Below are 18,533 nucleotides of genomic sequence, written 5' to 3'. Positions count from 1 at the left end.
ATTTGGACTCACTTGATTTTGAATCACTTGAGACATGCAAATCATACCACATGGGCAAGATGACTGAAAGGCCTCGTTTTCAGTAAGATGGAACAAGAGAGCAACTTGTTGGAAGTAATACATTTGATGTGTGCAGTCCAATGAGTGCTGACGCACGCAGTGGATATCGTTATGTTCTTACTTCACAGATGATTTGAGTAGATGCTGAGAATATTTACTTGATGAAACACAAGTCTGAATTATTGAAAGGTTCAAGTAATTTCAGAGTGAAGTTGAAGATCGTCGTGACAAGAGGATAAAATGTCTGTGATATGATCATAGAGATGAATATCTGAGTTACGAGTTTGGCACACAATTAAGAAATTGTGGAAATTGTTTCACGACTAATACCGCCTGGAACACCATATTGTGATGGTGTGTCCGAACATCATAACTGCACCCTATTGGATATGGTGCATACCATGATGTCTCTTATCGAATTACAACTATCGTTTATGGGTTAGGCATTAGAGACAACCGCATTCACTTTAAATAGGGCACCACGCAATTCCGTTGAGACGACACCGTATGAACTATGGTTTAGAGAAACCTAAGCTGTCGTTTCTTAAAAGTTTGGGGCTGCGACGCTTATGTGAAAAAGTTTCAGGCTGATAAGCTCGAACCCAAAGCGGATAAATGCATCTTCATAGAATACCCAAAACAGTTGGGTATACCTCCTATTTCAGATCTGGAAGCAAAAGTGATTGTTTCTAGAAACGGGTCCTTTCTCGAGGAAAAGTTTCTCTCGAAAGAATTGAGTGGGAGGATGGTGGAGACTTGATGAGGTCATTGAACCGTCACTTCAACTAATGTGTAGCAGGGCACAGGAAGTTGTTCCTGTGGCACCTACACCAATTGAAGTGGAAGCTTATGATAGTGATCATGAAACTTCAGATCAAGTCACTACCAAACCTCATAGGACGACAAGGATGCGTACTACTTCAGAGTGGTACGTAATCCTGTCTTGGAAGTCATGTTGCTAGACAACAATGAACCTACGAGCTATGGAGAAGCGATGGTGGGCCCGGATTCCGACGAATGGCTCGAGGCCATAAAATCCGAGAGGATCCATGTATGAAAACAAAGTATAGACTTTGAAAGAACTACTTGATGGTCGTAAGGCTGTTGGGTACAGATGGATTTTAAAGGGAAGACAGACAATGATGGTAAGTGTCACCATTAAGAAAGCTCGACTTGTCGTTAAGATGTTTTCCGGCAAGTTCAAGGAGTTGACTGCGATGAGACTTTCTCACTCGTAGCGATGCTAAGAGTCTGTTAGAATTATATTAGCAGTTACTGCATTATTTATGAAATCTTGCAGATAGGATGTCAAAACATTGTTTCCTCGACGATTTTCTTGAGGAAAGGTTGTATGTGATACAACCAGAAGGTTTTGTCAATCCTGAAAGATGCTAACAAGTATGCAAAGCTCCAGCAATCCTTCTAAGGATTGGAGTAAGCATCTCGGAGTTGGAATGAACGCTTTGATGAGATGATCAAAGATTTTGGGTTTATACAAAGTTCATGAGAAACTTGTATTTCCAAAGAAGTGAGTGGGAGCACTATAGAATTTTTGATGAGTATATGTTGTTAACATATTGTTGATCAGAAATGATGTAGAATTTCTGGAAAGCATCCAGGGTTATTTGAAAAGTGTTTTTAATGGAAAACCTGGATTAAGCTACTTGAACATTGAGCATCAAGATCTATAAGGATAGATCAAAAACGCTTAATAGTACTTTCAAATGAATACATACCGTGACAAGATTTTGAAGGAGTTCAAAATAGATCAGCAAAGAAGGAGTTCTTGGCTGTGTTACAAGGTGTGAGTATTGAGTAAGACTCAAGACCTGACCACGGCAGAAGAAAGAGAAAGGACGAAGGTCGTCCCCTATGCTTTAGACGTAGGCTCTACAATATGCTATGCTGTGTACCGCACCTGAAGTGTGCCTTGCCATGAGTTAGTCAAGGGGTACAATAGTGATCCAGGAAGGGATCACATGACAGCGGTCGAACTTATCCTTAGTATCTAGTGGACTAAGGAATTTTCTCGATTATGGAGGTGGAAAGGGGGTTCGTCGTAAAGGGTTACGTCGATGCAAACTTTGACACTAATTCGGATGACTCTGAGTAGTGAACCGGATTCGTATAGTAGAGCAGTTATTTGGAATAGCTCCAAGTAGCGCGTGGTAGCTACATCTACAAGATGACATAGAGATTTGTAAAGCACACACGGATCTGAATGTTGCAGACCCGTTGACTAAAACCTCTCTCGTAAGCATAACATGATCAAACCCTAGAACTCATTGAGTGTTAATCACATGGTGATGTGGACTAGATTATTGACTCTAGTGAACTTTGAGTGTTAATCACATGGTGATGTGAACTAGATTATTGACTCTAGTGCAAGTGGGAGACTGTTGGAAATATGCCCTAGAGGCAATAATAAAATGGTTATTATTGTATTTCCTTGTTCATGATAATTGTCTGTTGTTCATGCTATAATTGTATTAACTGGAAACCGTAATACATGTGTGAATACATAGACCACAACATGTCCCTAGTAAGCCTCTAGTTGACTAGCTCGTTGATCAATAGATGGTTATGGTTTCCTGACCATGGACATTGGATGTCATTGATAACGGGATCACATCATTAGGAGAATGATGTGATGGACAAGACCCAATCCTAAGCATAGCACAAGATCGTGTAGTTCGTTTGCTAGAGCTTTTCTAATGTCAAGTATCATTTCCTTAGACCATGAGATTGTGCAACTCCCAGATACCGTAGGAATGCTTTGGGTGTACCAAACGTCACAACGTAACTGGGTGGCTATAAAGGTGCACTACAGGTATCTCCGAAAGTGTCTGTTGGGTTGGCACGAATCGAGACTGGGATTTGTCACTCCGTATGACGGAGAGGTATCTCTGGGCCCACTCGGTAATGCATCATCATAATGAGCTCAATGTGACCAAGTGTTTGGTCACGGGATCATGCATTACGGTACGAGTAAAGTGACTTGCCGGTAACGAGATTGAACAAGGTATTGGGATACCGACGATCGAATCTCGGGCAAGTAACGTACCGATTGACAAAGGGAATTGTATACGGGATTGATTGAATCCTCGACATCGTGGTTCATCCGATGAGATCATCGTGGAACATGTGGGAGCCAACATGGGTATCCAGATCCCGCTGTTGGTTATTGACCGGAGAGTCGTCTCGGTCATGTCTGCATGTCTCCCGAACCCGTAGGGTCTACACACTTAAGGTTCGGTGACGCTAGAGTTGTAGAGATATTAGTATGCGGTTAACCGAAAGTTGTTCGGAGTCCCGGATGAGATCCCGGACGTCACGAGGAGTTCCGGAATGGTCCGGAGGTAAAGATTTATATATGGGAAGTCCTATTTTGGCCACCGGAAAATGTTCGGGATTTTTCGGTATTGTACCGGGAAGGTTCTAGAAGGTTCCGAAGTGGGGCCCACCTGCATGGGGGGACCCACATGAACGTGGGTAGTGGGGGCAAGGCCCCACACCCCTGGTCAAGGCGCACCAAGATCCCACCTTAGAAGGAATAAGATCATATCCCGAAGGGATAAGATCAAGATCCCTAAAAAAGGGGGATAACAATCGGTGGGGAAGGGAAATGATGGGATTTCTTTCCCCCACCTTTGCCAACGCCCCAATGGACTTGGAGGGCAAGAAACCAGCCCCTCCACCCCTATATATAGTGGGGAGGCGCATGGGAGCAGCACCCCAAGCCCTGGCGCCTCCCTCCCTCCCGTGACACCTCTTCCTCCCCGCTTGCGCTTGGCGAAGCCTTGCTGGGATCCCGCTACTTCCACCACCACGCCGTCGTGCTGCTGGATCTCCATCAACTTCTCCTCCCCCCTTGCTGGATCAAGAAGGAGGAGACGTCCCCGCTCCGTATGTGTGTTGAACGCGGAGGCGCCGTCCGTTCGGCGCTAGGTTCATCGGTGATTTGGATCACGACGATTACGACTCCATCAACCCCGTTCTGTTGAACGCTTCCGCTCGCGATCTACAAGGGTATGTAGATGCACTCCTCCCCTCTTGTTGCTAGCATCTCCTAGATTGATCTTGGTGACACGTAGGAAAATTTTGAATTTCTGCTACGTTCCCCAACAATTATATTATCTGTTTTGGATGTTTTATATGCATTAATATGCCATTTTATATTATTTTTGGGACTAACCTATTAACCTAGAGCCCAGTGCCAGTTCCTATTCCCCCCCTATTTTAGAATTTCGCAGAAAAGGAATACCAAACGGAATAAAACCTTCGCGATGATTTATCTTGGACCAGAAGACAACCAGGAGACTTGGAGATGAAGTCGGAAGAGGCACGAGGCGACCACAAGGACGGAGGGCGCGCCCCCACCCTTGTGGGGCCCTCATGACTCCCCTGACATAATTCTTTCACCTATATATTCCCATATATCCCCAAACCAACAGAGGCATCCACGAAAACACTTTTCCACCGCCGCAACCTTCTGTACCCATGAGATCCCATCCAGGGACCTTTTCCGGCACCCTGCCGGAGGGGGATTCGATCACGGAGGGCTTCTACATCAACACCATTGCCCTTCCGATAAAGCGTGAGTAGTTTACCTCAGACCTACGGGTCCATAGCTAGTTGCTAGATGGCTTCTTTTCTCTCTTTGATTCTCAATACCATGTTCTCCTCGATGTTCTTGGAGATCTATTCGATGTAATACTTTTTGCGGTGTGTTTGCCGAGATCCGATGAATTGTGGATTTATGATAAGCTTATCTATGTATATTAATTGAATCTTCTCTGAATTCTTTTATGCATGATTTGATATCTTTGTAGTTCTCTTCGAACTATCGGTTTGGTTTGGCCAACTAGATTGGTTTTTCTTGCAATAGAAGAAGTGCTTAGCTTTGGGTTCAATCTTGCGGTGTCCTTTCCCAGTGACAGTAGGGGCAACAAGGCACGTATTGTATTGTTGCCATCGAGGATAAAAAGATGGGGTTTTCATCATATTGCTTGAGTTAGTTCCTCTACATCATGTCATCTTGCTTAATGCGTTACTCCGTTCTTTATGAACTTAATACTCTAGATGCATGCTGGATAGCGGTCGATGTGTGGAGGAATAGTAGTAGATGCAGAATCGTTCCGGTCTACTTGACACGGACGTGATGCCTATATTCATGATCACTGCCTTAGATATCGTCATAACTTTGCGCTTTTCTATCAATTGCTCGGTAGTAATTTGTTCACCCACCGTAATATTTTCTATCTTCAGAGAAGCCTCTAGTGAAACCTATAGCCCCGGGGTCTATTTTCCATCATATAAGTTTCCGATCTATTATTTTGCAATCTTTTACTTTCGATCTATAAACCAAAAATACCAAAAATATTTACTTTACCGTTTATCTATCTCTATCAGATCTCACTTTTGCGAGTAACCGTGAAGGGATTGACAACACCTTTATTGCGTTGGGTGCAAGTTTGTTTGATTGTTTGTGTAGGTATTCGGTGACTTGTGCGTTGTCTACTACTGGATTGATACCTTGGTTCTCAAACTAAGGGAAATACTTATCTCTACTTTGCTGCATCACCCTTTCCTCTTCAAGGGAAAAACCAACACAAGCTCAAAAAGTAGCAAGAATAATTTCTAGCGCTGTTGCCGGGGAGATCTACGCCAAGTTAAGCCATACCAAGTACCCATCATAAACTCTCATCTCTTGCATTACATTATTTGCCATTCGCCTCTCGTTTTCCTCTCCCCCACTTCTAAAACGATTTTCGTAAAGATTTGCCTTTTCTTCGCCCCTCTTCTGTTTGTCTTCTTCGTTCGCTTTCGGTTTGCTCGATTGGTTTGTTGCCACCATGTGTGAAATTTGGGAAGTTATCGCTGAAAAATATAGTAGCAACGATGGGGGAAACTTTGATGCTTTTGCCAATACTGATCCCCATGAAGAATCTACTATTCTAAAGACTAAAAAGCTTCGCATAGGTAGCGGCAATATTATTGGAAAAGGGGTTATTCAAGATTTCTTTACTTGTGCCGATTTGCTTCCCACTTTGGGTGGATCTATTATCCATAAAACTAGTAGCCTCGTGGATGCTATATCTTTGCCCGTAGTTGAACTTGAAAGACAATTTGTTCATATGCATCCTTCCATACAAAGGATTTTTCTAGATTTTCCAATATTGAGCATTCTTTCATTAAGCGTGCCGCCACTATATTTCTAGCTCATGAATTTAGATTTATTATGAAAGAAGCTAGTGAAATTTTTGTGCATTATAAAGTAGATGGTGGCCGTCCTCCTATAGAGGGAATTCTTTTTAATCAAGAGGACATAATGCATTTACGATCTCTAGATCATGTTGCTTATAACGAAAATTTAAGAAAGAGAGTCCCTACCGATGTTTTAGTTGATAAGATTTCTGAGCTTAATGATAATTTTGCTATACAAAACAATGGACTGGGTTTCTCTCTTGGACACAAGCTCATGAATTTTTGCCAAAAGAATGCTTGTAATGATGAGTTGGCCATACAATATGAAGGGCCGAAGGAGGAACCAATCCTCCCGAGATCGATCTTGGGGATTCTTATCCTATTAAATTTAGCCCTTTTGATTACTTTTGCTTACCACAAAGAAACTTGCTGCTGAACGAAGGGAGTATGAGATGAGTTTTCAAGATTTGCCTTATCATTATTATGACAATACCTAGATCTATTCGTGTTTTTATGCCTAGCTAAGGGCGTTAAACAATAGCGCTTGTTGGGAGGCAACCCAATTTTATTTTAGTTCTTTGCTTTTTGTTCCTGTTTTGCTTTGAATAGTTCATCTAGACTCTGGTTAGATGTGGTTTTGTGTTTTAATTAGTGTTTGTGCCAAGTAAGACCTTTGGGATAGCTTACTGTGATAGTTGTTTTGATCTTGCTGAGAAATAGAAACTTTTGTGCCCAGGAAAATAATTTTCATAATTCACAGAAATGTGCTTTTGATCTTATTCCTTTTGCACTGGATTGGTACACAAATTGCCCAGGTCGTCCTAATTTTTCAGAATTTTTGGAGTTACAGAAGTATTCGAGAGTTACAGATTTCTACAGACTGTTCTGTTTTTGACAGATTCTATTTTCTATGTGTTGTTTGCTTATTTTGATGAATCTATGGGTAGTATTGGGGGGGGGGGGTATGAACCATGGAAAAGTTGGAATACAATATATATTACACCAATATAAATAAAGAATGAGTTTACAACAGTACCAAAAGTGGTGATTTATTTTCTTATACTAACGGAGCTTATGAGATTTTCTGTTGAGGTTTGTGTTGTGAAGTTTTCAAGTTTTGGGTAAGGATTTGATGGACTATGGAATAAGGAGTGGCAAGAGCCTAGCTTGGGGATGCCCGAGGCACCCCAAGGTAATATTCATGGACAACCAAGAGCCTATGCTTGGGGATGCCCCGGAAGGCATCCCCTCTTTCGTCTTCGTCTATCGGTAACTTTACTTGACGCTATATTTTCATTCACCACATGATATGTGTTTTGATTGGAGCGTCTTGTATGATTTGAGTCTTTTCTTTTTAGTTTGCCACAATCATCCTTGTTGTACACACCTTTTGAGAGTGACACGCATGAATCGTGATTTATTAGAATACTCTTTGTGCTTCACTTATATCTTTTGAGCTAGGAAATATTGCTCTAGTGCTTCACTTATATCTTTTTCAGAGCACGGCAGTGGTTTTATTTTATAGAAATTGATGAACTCTCATGCTTCACTTATATTATTTTGAGTGTCTTTAAACAACATGGCAATTTGCATTGGTTATAAATTTAGTCCTAATATGATAGGCATCCAAGAGGGATATAATAAAAACTTTCATATAAAGTGCATTGAATACTATGAGAAGTTTGATTCCTTATGATTGTTTTGAGATATGAAGATGGTGATATTAGAGTCATGCTAGTGAGTAATTGTGAATTTTATAAATACTTGTGTTAAGGTTTGTGAGTCCCGTAGCATGCACGTATGGTGAACCGTTATGTGATGAAGTCGGAGCATGATTTATTTATTGATTGTCTACCTTATGAGTGGAGGTCGGGGACGAGCGATGGTCTTTTCCTACCAATCTATCCCCCTAGGAGCATGCACGTAGAACTTCGTTTCGATAACTAATAGATTTTTGCAATAAGTATGTGAGTTCTTTATGACTAATGTTGAGTCCATGGATTATACGCACTCTCACCCTTCCACCATTGCTAGCCTCTCTAGTACCACACAACTTTCGCCGGTACCATAAACCCACCATATACCTTCCTCAAAACAGCCACCATACCTACCTATATGGCATTTCCATAGCCATTCCAAGATATATTGCCATGCAACTTTTCACCGTTCCATTTATTATGACACGCTTCATCATTGTCGTATTGCTTTGCATGATCATGTAGTTGACATCGTATTTGTGGCAAAGCCACTGTTCATAATTCTTTCATACATGTCACTCTTGATTCATTGCACATCCCGATACACCGCCGGAGGCATTCACATAGAGTCATATTTTGTTCTAAGTATCGAGTTGTAAGTAAATAAAAGTGTGATGATCTTCATTATTAGAGCATTGTCCCATGTGAGGAAAGGATGATGGAGACTATGATTCCCCCACAAGTCGGGATGAGAATCCATACGAAAAATAAAAGAAAAAAAAGAGAAAAAAAGAGGCAAAAAAAATGAGAGAAGGCCCGAATAAAAAAAAGAGAGAAAAAGAGAGAAGAGGCAATGTTACTATCCTTTTTCCACACTTGTGCTTCAAAGTAGCACCATGATCTTCATGATAGAGAGTCTCCTATGATGTCACTTCATATACTAGTGGGAATTTATCATTATAGAACTTGGCTTGTATATTACAATGATGGGCTTCCTCAAATTGCCCTAGGTCTTCGTGAGCAAGCGAGTTTGATGCACACCCACTTAGTGTCTTTTTGAGCTTTCATACACTTATAGCTCTAGTGCATCCGTTGCATGGCAATCCCAACTCACTCACATTAATATCTATTGATGGGCATCTCCATAGCTCGTTGATACGCCTAGTTGATTTGAGACTATCTCCCTCTTTCTGTCTTCTCCAAAACCACCTTCTATTCTACCTATAGTGCTATATCCATGGCTCACGCTCATGTATTGCATGAAAGTTGAAAAGGTTTGAGAACATCAAAAGTATGAAACAATTGCTTGGCTTGTCATCAGGGTTGTGCATGATTTAAATATTTTGTGTGATGAAGCTGGAGCATAGCCAGACTATATGATTTTGTAGGGATAAACTTTCTTTGGCCATGTTATTTTGAGAAGACATAATTGCCTTGTTAGTATGCTTGAAGTATTATTGTTTTTATGTCAATATTAAACTTTTGTTTTGAATCATATGGATCTGAACATTCATGCCACAATAAAGAAATTACATGGATAAATATGTTAGGTAGCATTCCACATCAAAATTTCTGTTTTTATCATTTACCTACTCGAGGACGAGCAGGAATTAAGCTTGGGGATGCTTGATACGTGTCCAACGTATCTATAATTTTTTATTGTTCCATGCTATTATACTATCTATTTTGGATGTTTTATATGCATTAATATGCCATTTTATATTATTTTTGGGACTAACCTATTAACCTAGAGCCCAGTGCCAGTTCCTGTTTTTTCCCTGTTTCAGAGTTTTGCAGAAAAGGAATACCAAATGGAGTCCAAACGGAATAAAACCTTCGCGATGATTTTTATTGACCAGAAGACAACCAGGAGACTTGGAGATGAAGTCGGAAGAGCCACGAGGCGGCCACAAGGACGGACGGTGCGACCAGGGGGTAGGGCGCGCCCCCCATCCTTGTGGGCCCCTCATGACTCCCCTGACCTAATTCTTTCACCTATATATTCCCATATATCCCCAAACCAACAGAGGCATCCACGAAAACACTTTTCCACCGCCACAACCTTCTGTACCCATGAGATTCCATCTAGGGACCTTTTCCGGCACCCTGCCGGAGGGGGATTCGATCACGGAGGGCTTCTACATCAACACCATTGCCCTTCCGATGAAGCGTGAGTAGTTTACCTCAGACCTACGGGTCCATAGCTAGTAGCTAGATGGCTTCTTTTCTCTCTTTGATTCTCAATACCATGTTCTCCTCGATGTTCTTGGAGATTTATTTGATGCAATACTTTTTTGCGGTGTGTTTGCCGAGATCCGATGAATTGTGGATTTATGATCAGCTTATCTATGAATATTAATTGAATCTTCTCTGAATTCTTTTATGCATGATTTGATATCTTTGCAATTCTCTTCGAACTATCGGTTTGGTTTGGCCAACTAGATTGGTTTTTCTTGCAATGGGAGAAGTGCTTAGCTTTGGGTTCAATCTTGCAGTGTCCTTTCCTAGTGACAGTAGGGGCAGCAACGCACGTATTGTATTCTTGCCATCGAGGATAAAAACATGGGGTTTCCATCATATTGCTTGAGTTAATTCCTCTACATCATGTCATCTTGCTTAATGCGTTAATCTGTGCTTTATGAACTTAATACTCTAGATGCATGCTGGATAGCGGTCGATGTGTGGAGTAATAGTAGTAGATGCAGAATCGTTTCGGTCTACTTGACACGGACGTGATGCCTATATTCATGATCATTGCCTTAGATATCGTCATAACTTTGCGCTTTTCTATCAATTGCTCGGCAGTAATTTGTTCACCCATCGTAATATTTTCTATCTTGAGAGAAGCCTCTAGTGAAACCTATGGCCCCCGGGTCTATTTTCCATCATATAAGTTTCCGATCTACTATTTTGCAATCTTTTACTTTCCGATCTATAAACCAAAAATACCAAAAATATCTACTTTACCGTTTATCTATCTCTATCAGATCTCACTTTTGCGAGTAACCGTGAAGGGATTGACAACCCTTTATCGCGTTGGGTGCAAGTTTGTTTGATTGTTTGTGCAGGTATTCGATGACTTGTGCGTTGTCTCCTACTGTATTGATACCTTGGTTCTCAAACTGAGGGAAATACTTATCTCTACTTTGCTGCATCACCCTTCCCTCTTCAAGGGAAAAACCATCGCAAGCTGAAGAAGTAGCAACGGCGATGGCCGAGCTGGACGAAACAAGAAGGCGGCAGATCCAAGCAAACTTTTGAAGTCCAAGAAGCCAATTGTGGAATCCGCTTTCTAGTCGGCAGGAGAGACGAAGCCAGTGCACATCGACCCCGAAGATCCAAACGCTGCTCCGACCAACATCTCCACCACCCTTGAGAGCAAATAAGAAGTTGAGCTTGTCCAATTCCTCCGTGAGATATGGGACATCTTCGCATGGAACCTTCCGACATGCCCGGTGTTCCCAGGGAACTGGCCGAGCACAGACTCCGTGTCGACTCGGCGATGAAGCCTGTCATAGAGCATCTACGGAGATCCTCCACCGAGAAGTGCAAGGCGATTAGCGAGGAGATAGCGTGGCTCTTAGCCGCCGAATTCATCCGAGAGGTATACCACTCCGAGTGGCTCGCCAATGTCGTCTTGGTGCCAAAGAAAGACAAGTCTCTCCGAATGTGCGTAGATTTTAGGTATATCAATCAGGCTTGTCCGAAAGATCATTTCCCTCTCCCTCGCATAGATCAGATAGTAGATTCTACTGCCAGGTGTGAGCAGTTGTCGTTTCTGGATGCGTACTCAGGGTACCACCAGATCCGATTGTACGGACCTGATGAAATAAAAACAGCGTTCATCACCCCATTTGGGTGTTTCTGCTATATCACGATGCCATTTGGTTTGAAAAATGCTGGTGCCACATTCCAGCGCATGATCCAGAAGTGCTTACGGAAGCAGATCAGTCGGAATGTAGAAGCTTATATGGACAACATCGTGGTTAAGTCTAGGAAAGGTTCCGACCTCCTGGCCGACCTCGCTGAGAATTTTGCGAACTTACGCGCTTTCGGCATCAAGCTTAATCCAACTAAGTTACATTTGGCGTACCAACAGGCAAGTTACTCGGTTTCCTTGTTTCCAAATGAGGGATCGATGCCAATCCCGAAGAGATAGGGGCTATCGTCCGAATGAAGCAACCAAAACGTCTACGCGACATGCAGCGCCTCACAGGCTGCCTGGCGGCCCTGAGTAGTTTCATCTCATGAATCGGTGAAAAGGCCCTGCCGCTTTACCGATTGATGAAGAAGTCTGACAGGTTCGAGTGGACTCCCGAAGCGCAGACTGCGTTGCAGGAACTTAAAGCCCTGCTTTCCACCTAGCCGGTGCTAGCTGCTCCGGGCAGCAAGGAGCCTTTGCTCTTATACATCGCGGCCACGAGCCAAGTTGTCAGCACGGTCCTCACGGTGGAACGGAAAGAACAAGGCAAAGCCTTCAAGCTCCAGCGACCAGTCTACTACATCTCTGAAGTCCTCACGCCTTCCAAGCAAAGGTATCCGCATTATCAGAAGCTAGTATAAGGAATTTATCTAACTGCAAAGAAGGTGCCACATTATTTTCAAGAACACTTGGTCACGGTGATAAGTGACGCTCCTCTATCAAGGATCATGAACAATAGAGATGCCACTGGCCGAGTGGCCAAGTGGGCCATTGAGCTACTCCCGCTGGACATCAGGTTTGAAGCCAAGAAGGCCATCAAGTCGCAAGCCCTGGTAGATTTCCTGTCCGAATGGATTGAGCAAGAACAGCCTGTCCTGAGTGTTCCCGAACACTGGTGGATGTTCTTCGACGGCTCCAAGATGCTTAACGGCTCCGGGGCCGGAGTGGTCTTGGTGTGCCCTAAAGGCGATCGACTCAGTTACGTTCTGAACACTTCGACTCCTCCAACAACGAAGCTGAATACGAAGCTCTCCTATATGGGTTGCGAATGGCAATCTCTCTGGGGATTCGCCGACTGATGATCTATGGCGACTCGGACCTAGTGCTGAATCAAGTCATGAAGGAATGGGACATCCGTAGTCCGGCAATGACTAGCTACTGCAACGCCGTCAGAAAATTAGGAAAACACTTTGAAGGGCTGGAGCTCCATCATGTGCCACGAATCAAGAACCAAGCAGCTGATGACTTGGCCAAGATGGGCTCCACTCGGAAGGCGATGCCCAAGAATGTGTTTCTCGAACACTTGCACTCTCCCACAATCAAGGAAGACCCTTTTGTGGAGGCGCCCCCGCAACCAGTCGGTCCTTCCAATCCGACTGAAGTAGACGTTCCTGCAATAATTGATTTGGTTCAAGAGATCCTGGTCATCACTCTCGAGTGGACTGAGCCATACCTGGCGTACCTGCTCAGGCAGGAACTCCCAGAAGATGAGGATGAAGCTCGACAGGTCGTCCATCGATCCAAAGCGTTCACAGTCATGGGAGATCTACTGTACAAAAAAAGTACGAATGGAGTCACTCTGCGGTGCATATCCCCGGAGGAAGGGCAACAAATACTGCAAGAGATTCACTCGGGAACATGCGGGCATCATGCGTCCTCTCGCACCTTGGTCGCCAAAGCATTCAGAGCCGGATTCCATTGGCTCCGAGCCAATGAGGCCGCCCGAGACATAGTGGATCAATGCGTCGGGTGCCAGTTCTATGCAAACCAGTCGCACAAGCCGGCGTCCGCCCTGAAGACTATCCCCGTCACTTGGCCATTCGCTGTTTGGGGACTCGACATGGTCGGCCCTCTCCGGACCGGGGCGAGTGGCTTCACTCACCTATTGGTAGCAGTGGACAAATTCACTCAATGGATCGAGGCTAAACCCATAAAAAAGCTGGACTCAGCTATTGCGATTCAGTTCATCAAGGAGATTATCTTCCGATTCGGAGTCCCGCACAACATCATCACCGACAATGGGTCGAATTTCGACTCGGACAAGTTCCACGGGTTTTGTTACACCCATGGCACTCGGGTCGATTACGCCTCCGTGGCGCACCCATAGTCAAATGGGCAAGCCGAGAGGGCAAATGCACTCATACTTCAAGGATTGAAGCCTCGACTCATGCGTGATCTGACCCATGCGGCAGGAGCCTGGGTGACCGAGCTGCCGTCGGTCCTCTAGGGCCTGCGCACGGCCCCAAATAGATCCAGGAACCGCACCCCATTTTTTATGGTGTACGGGTCAGAAGCGGTCTTGCCGAGTGATCTGCTCCATAACTCCCCCCGAGTGGATCTTTACTCGGAAGCCGAAGCCGAGGAAGCAAGGCAGGATGGCTTAGACCTTTTGGAGGAAGAAAGTGAGCTTGCGCTTATAAGATCAACATTATATCAACAAGACCTGTGCTGCTACCACGATAGACACATCAAAGGACGTGCCTTCCAGGAAGGAGACCTGGTTCTCCAAGTGGATCAACAGAAACCTCACAAGCTGGCACCCCCCTGGGAGGGACCATTCGCCATATCCAAGGTCTTGCACAATGGAGCATACATGCTGTACAACTTCACCAAAGGAATTGAAGAGCCCAGAGCTTGGAACACAGATTTGCTCCGCAAGTTTTATACTTAGAATAAAATTTCTCCCTTGTAATAGTTAATCTGAATGAACTTAGATGAATAAAAGTCTCGCTTTTTCCATATATCGTCTAGTTCGACCTACGGTCGCATCTCACTCAGGTGATTAATCGCATTCAGAAACTAACGCACCTCCAGTGGGTAAAGAGGTGAGAAAGCTTAGCTGCGAACCAGTTTTCGCCTAAGTTAAAAAAACAATCCGAGTGAGGATCCGCTCCACACTCGGGGGCTTAGCTGCGAACTGATACGTCTCCAACGTATCTATAATTTTTGATTGTTCCATGCTATTATATTATCTGTTTAGGATGTTTAATGGGCTTTATTATGCACTTTTATATTATTTTTGGGACTAACCTACTAACCGGAGGCCCAGTGCAAATTGCTGTTTTTTTGCCTATTTCAGTGTTTCACAGAAAAGGAATATCAAACAAAATCCAAACGGAATAAAACCTTCACGAGGATCGTTTTTGGAACAAACGCAACCCAGGAGACTTGGAGTGGACGCCAAGGAAGCAACGAGGCGGCCACGAGGCAGGAGGGCGCGCCCCCCACCCTCGTGGGCCCCTCGCAGCTCCACCGACCTACTTCTTTCGCCTATATATACTCATATACCCTGAAAACATCCGGGAGCACCACAAACCCTATTTCCACCGCCGCAACCTTCTGTACCCGTGAGATCCCATCTTGGGGCCTTTTCCGGTGCTCCGCCAGAGGGGGAATCGATCACGGAGGGCTTCTACATCAAGACCATAGCCTCTCTGATGATGTGTGAGTAGTTTACCGCAGACCTTTGGGTCCATAGTTATTAGCTAGATGGCTTCTTCTCTCTCTTTGGATCTCAATACAAAGTTCTCCTTGATCTTCTTGGAGATCTATTCAATGCAATACTTTTTGCGGTGTGTTTGTCGAGATCCGATGAATTGTGGGTTTATGATCAAGATTATCTATGAACAATATTTGGTTCTTCTCTGAATTCTTATATGCATGATTTGATATCTTTGCAAGTCTCTTCGAATTATTAGTTTGGTTTGGCCTACTAGATTGATCTTTCTTCAATGGGAGAAGTGCTTAGCTTTGGGTTCAATCTTGCGGTGTCCTTTCCCAGTGACAACAGGGGCAGCAAGGCACATATTGTATTGTTGCCATCGAGGATAAAAAGATGGGGTTTATATCATATTGCTTGAGTTTATCTCTCTACATCATGTCATCTTGCCTAATGCGTTACTCCGTTCTTATGAACTTAATACTCTAGATGCATGCTGGATAGCGGTCGATGTGTGGAGTAATAGTAGTAGATGCAGAATCGTTTCGGTCTACTTGTCGCGGATGTGATGCCTATATACATGATCATGCCTAGATATTCTCATAACTATGCGCTTTTCTATCAATTGCTCGGCAGTAATTTGTTCACCCACCGTAGAATTTGCTATCTTGAGAGAAGCCACTAGTGAAACCTATGGCCCCCGGGTCTATTTTACTTTTACATCATATTAGTTTCTGTCAACTTGCCAATTTCCATCGCCGTTCTTTTATTTTGCAATCTTTACTTTTCAATCTATACAACAAAAATACCAAAATTATTTATCTTATTATCTCTATGAGATCTCACTTTTGCAAGTGGCCGTGAAGGGATTGGCAACCCCTTTATCACGTTGGTTGCAAGGTTCTTATTTGTTTGTGCAGGTACTAGGCGATTTGCGTGTAGTCTCCTACTGGATTGATACCTTGGTTCTATAAAACTGAGGGAAATACTTACGCTACTTTGCTGCATCACCCTTTCCTCCTCAAGGGAAAACCAACGCATGCTCAAGAGGTAGCACGAACCAGCTTTCGCCTAAGTTAAAAAACAATCGGAGTGAGGATCCGCTCCACACTCGGGGGCTTAGCAGCGAACCAGTTTTCGCCTAAGTTAAAAAACAATCCGAGTGAGGATCCGCTCCACACTCGGGGGCTTAGCCGCGAACCAGTTTTTGCTTAAGTTAAAAAACAATTCGAGTGAGGATCCGCTCCACACTCGGGGGCTTAGCCGCGAACCAGTTTTCGCTTAAGTTAATAAACAATCCGAGTGAGGATCCGCTCCACACTCGGGGGCTTAGCTGCTAACCAGTTTTCGCCTAAGTTAATAAACAATCCGAGTGAGGATCCGCTCCACACTCGGGGGCTTAGCCGCGAACCAGTTTTCGCCTAAGTTAAAAAACAATCCGAGTGGGGATCCGCTCCACACTCGGGGGCTTAGCGGTGAACCAGCTTTCGCCCAAAGGCAAGCAAAACACGAAGAAAATAGAAGCGCAAAGGGTTTCAAACTAAAGTTTCGATCCATCTGAATGTCTCCAAGGCAAAACGAGCCCAAGGCCCGGCAAAGTATTTCATTACATCAACCACCCAGCATTCCTGGGCAAATTCAATCAAGTGTTTTAAGCTTCATGCGGATGGCTGGCTGGATCTAAGCTTGGGGATGCCCCGGATGTCATCCCCTCTTTCGTCTTTAATCCATCGGTAAATTTACTTGAGGCTATATTTTTATTCACGACATGAGATGTGTTTTTCTTGGAGCGTCTTGTATGATATGTGATGACCCACAAGTATAGGGGATCGATTCTAGCTCTTTTCGATAAGTAAGAGTGTCGAACCCAACGAGGAGCAGAAGGAAATGACAAGTAGTTTTCAGTAAGGTAATGTCTGCAAGTGCTGAAATTGTAAGTAGCATAGTAATTTGATAGCAAGATAATTTGTAACGAACAAGTAATGATAGTAGTAACAAAAGTGCAGCAAGTTAGCCCAATCCTTTTGAGGCAAAGGACATGCCAAAACGGTCTCTTATGATAAGCAAAGCGTTCTTGAGGGTACACGGGAATTTCATCTAGTCACTTTCATCATGTTGGTTTGATTTGTGTTCGCTACTTTGATAATTTGATATGTGGGTGGACTGGTGCTTAGGTGCTGTTCTTACTTGAACAAACCTCCTACTTATGACGAGAGAAGTATTAAGAATAAATTCTAACCATAGCATTAAACTTTAGGATCTAATCGGTCCCTTACGGAATAGCGCATAAACTGGGGTTTAAGTTTCTGTCACTCTCGCAACCCACCATCTAATTGCTACTCCACAATGCATTCCCTTAGGCCCAAATATGGTGAAGTTTCATGTAGTCGACGTTCACATGACACCACTAAGGGAATCACAACATACATACTATCAAAATATCAAACACATATCAAATTCACATGATTACTTGCAACATGATTTCTCCCATGACCTCAAGAACAAAAGTAACTACTCACAAATGATAAACATGTTCATGATCAGAGGAGTATTAAATAGCATAATGAATCTGAACATATAATCTTCCACCAAATAAACCATATAGTAATCAACTACAAGATGTAATCAACACTACTAGTCACCTACAAGCACCAATCTATAGTTCCGATAACAAGATTGAATACAAGAGATGAACTAGGGTTTGAGATGAGATGGTTCTGTTGAAGATGTTGATGGAGATTGCCCTCCCCAAGATGGGAGAGTTGTTGGTGATGATGATGACGATGATTTTCCCTTCCGGGAGGGAAGTTCCCCTGGTAGAATCGCTCTGCCAGAGGGCAAAAGTGCTCCTGCCCAAGTTCCGCCTCGAGACGGCAGCGCTCTGTCCCGAAAGCCTTCTCTTTATTTTTTCTAGGTCAAAATGACTTATATACCAGAAGATGGGCACCGGAGGTGGGCCGAGGAGGGCACAACCCACCAGGGCGCGCCTGGGCTCCCTGGCGCTCCCAGGTGGGTTGTGCCCACCTGGTGGCCCCCCTCTGGTAGTTATTTGCTCCAATAATTCTTAAATATTCCATAAAAAATCTCCGTTAAGTTTCAGCTTGTTTGGAGTTGTGCAGAATAGATAGCTCGACGTAGCTTTTTCAGGTCCAGATTTCTAGCTGCCCGAATTCTCCCTCTTGGTGTGTACCTTGCAAATTATGAGAGA

This window comes from Triticum aestivum, chromosome 6D, assembly GCF_018294505.1.
Source record: "Triticum aestivum cultivar Chinese Spring chromosome 6D, IWGSC CS RefSeq v2.1, whole genome shotgun sequence".
Taxonomy (NCBI): Eukaryota; Viridiplantae; Streptophyta; class Magnoliopsida; order Poales; family Poaceae; genus Triticum; species Triticum aestivum.
Note: the sequence above shows the minus strand (reverse complement) of the source record.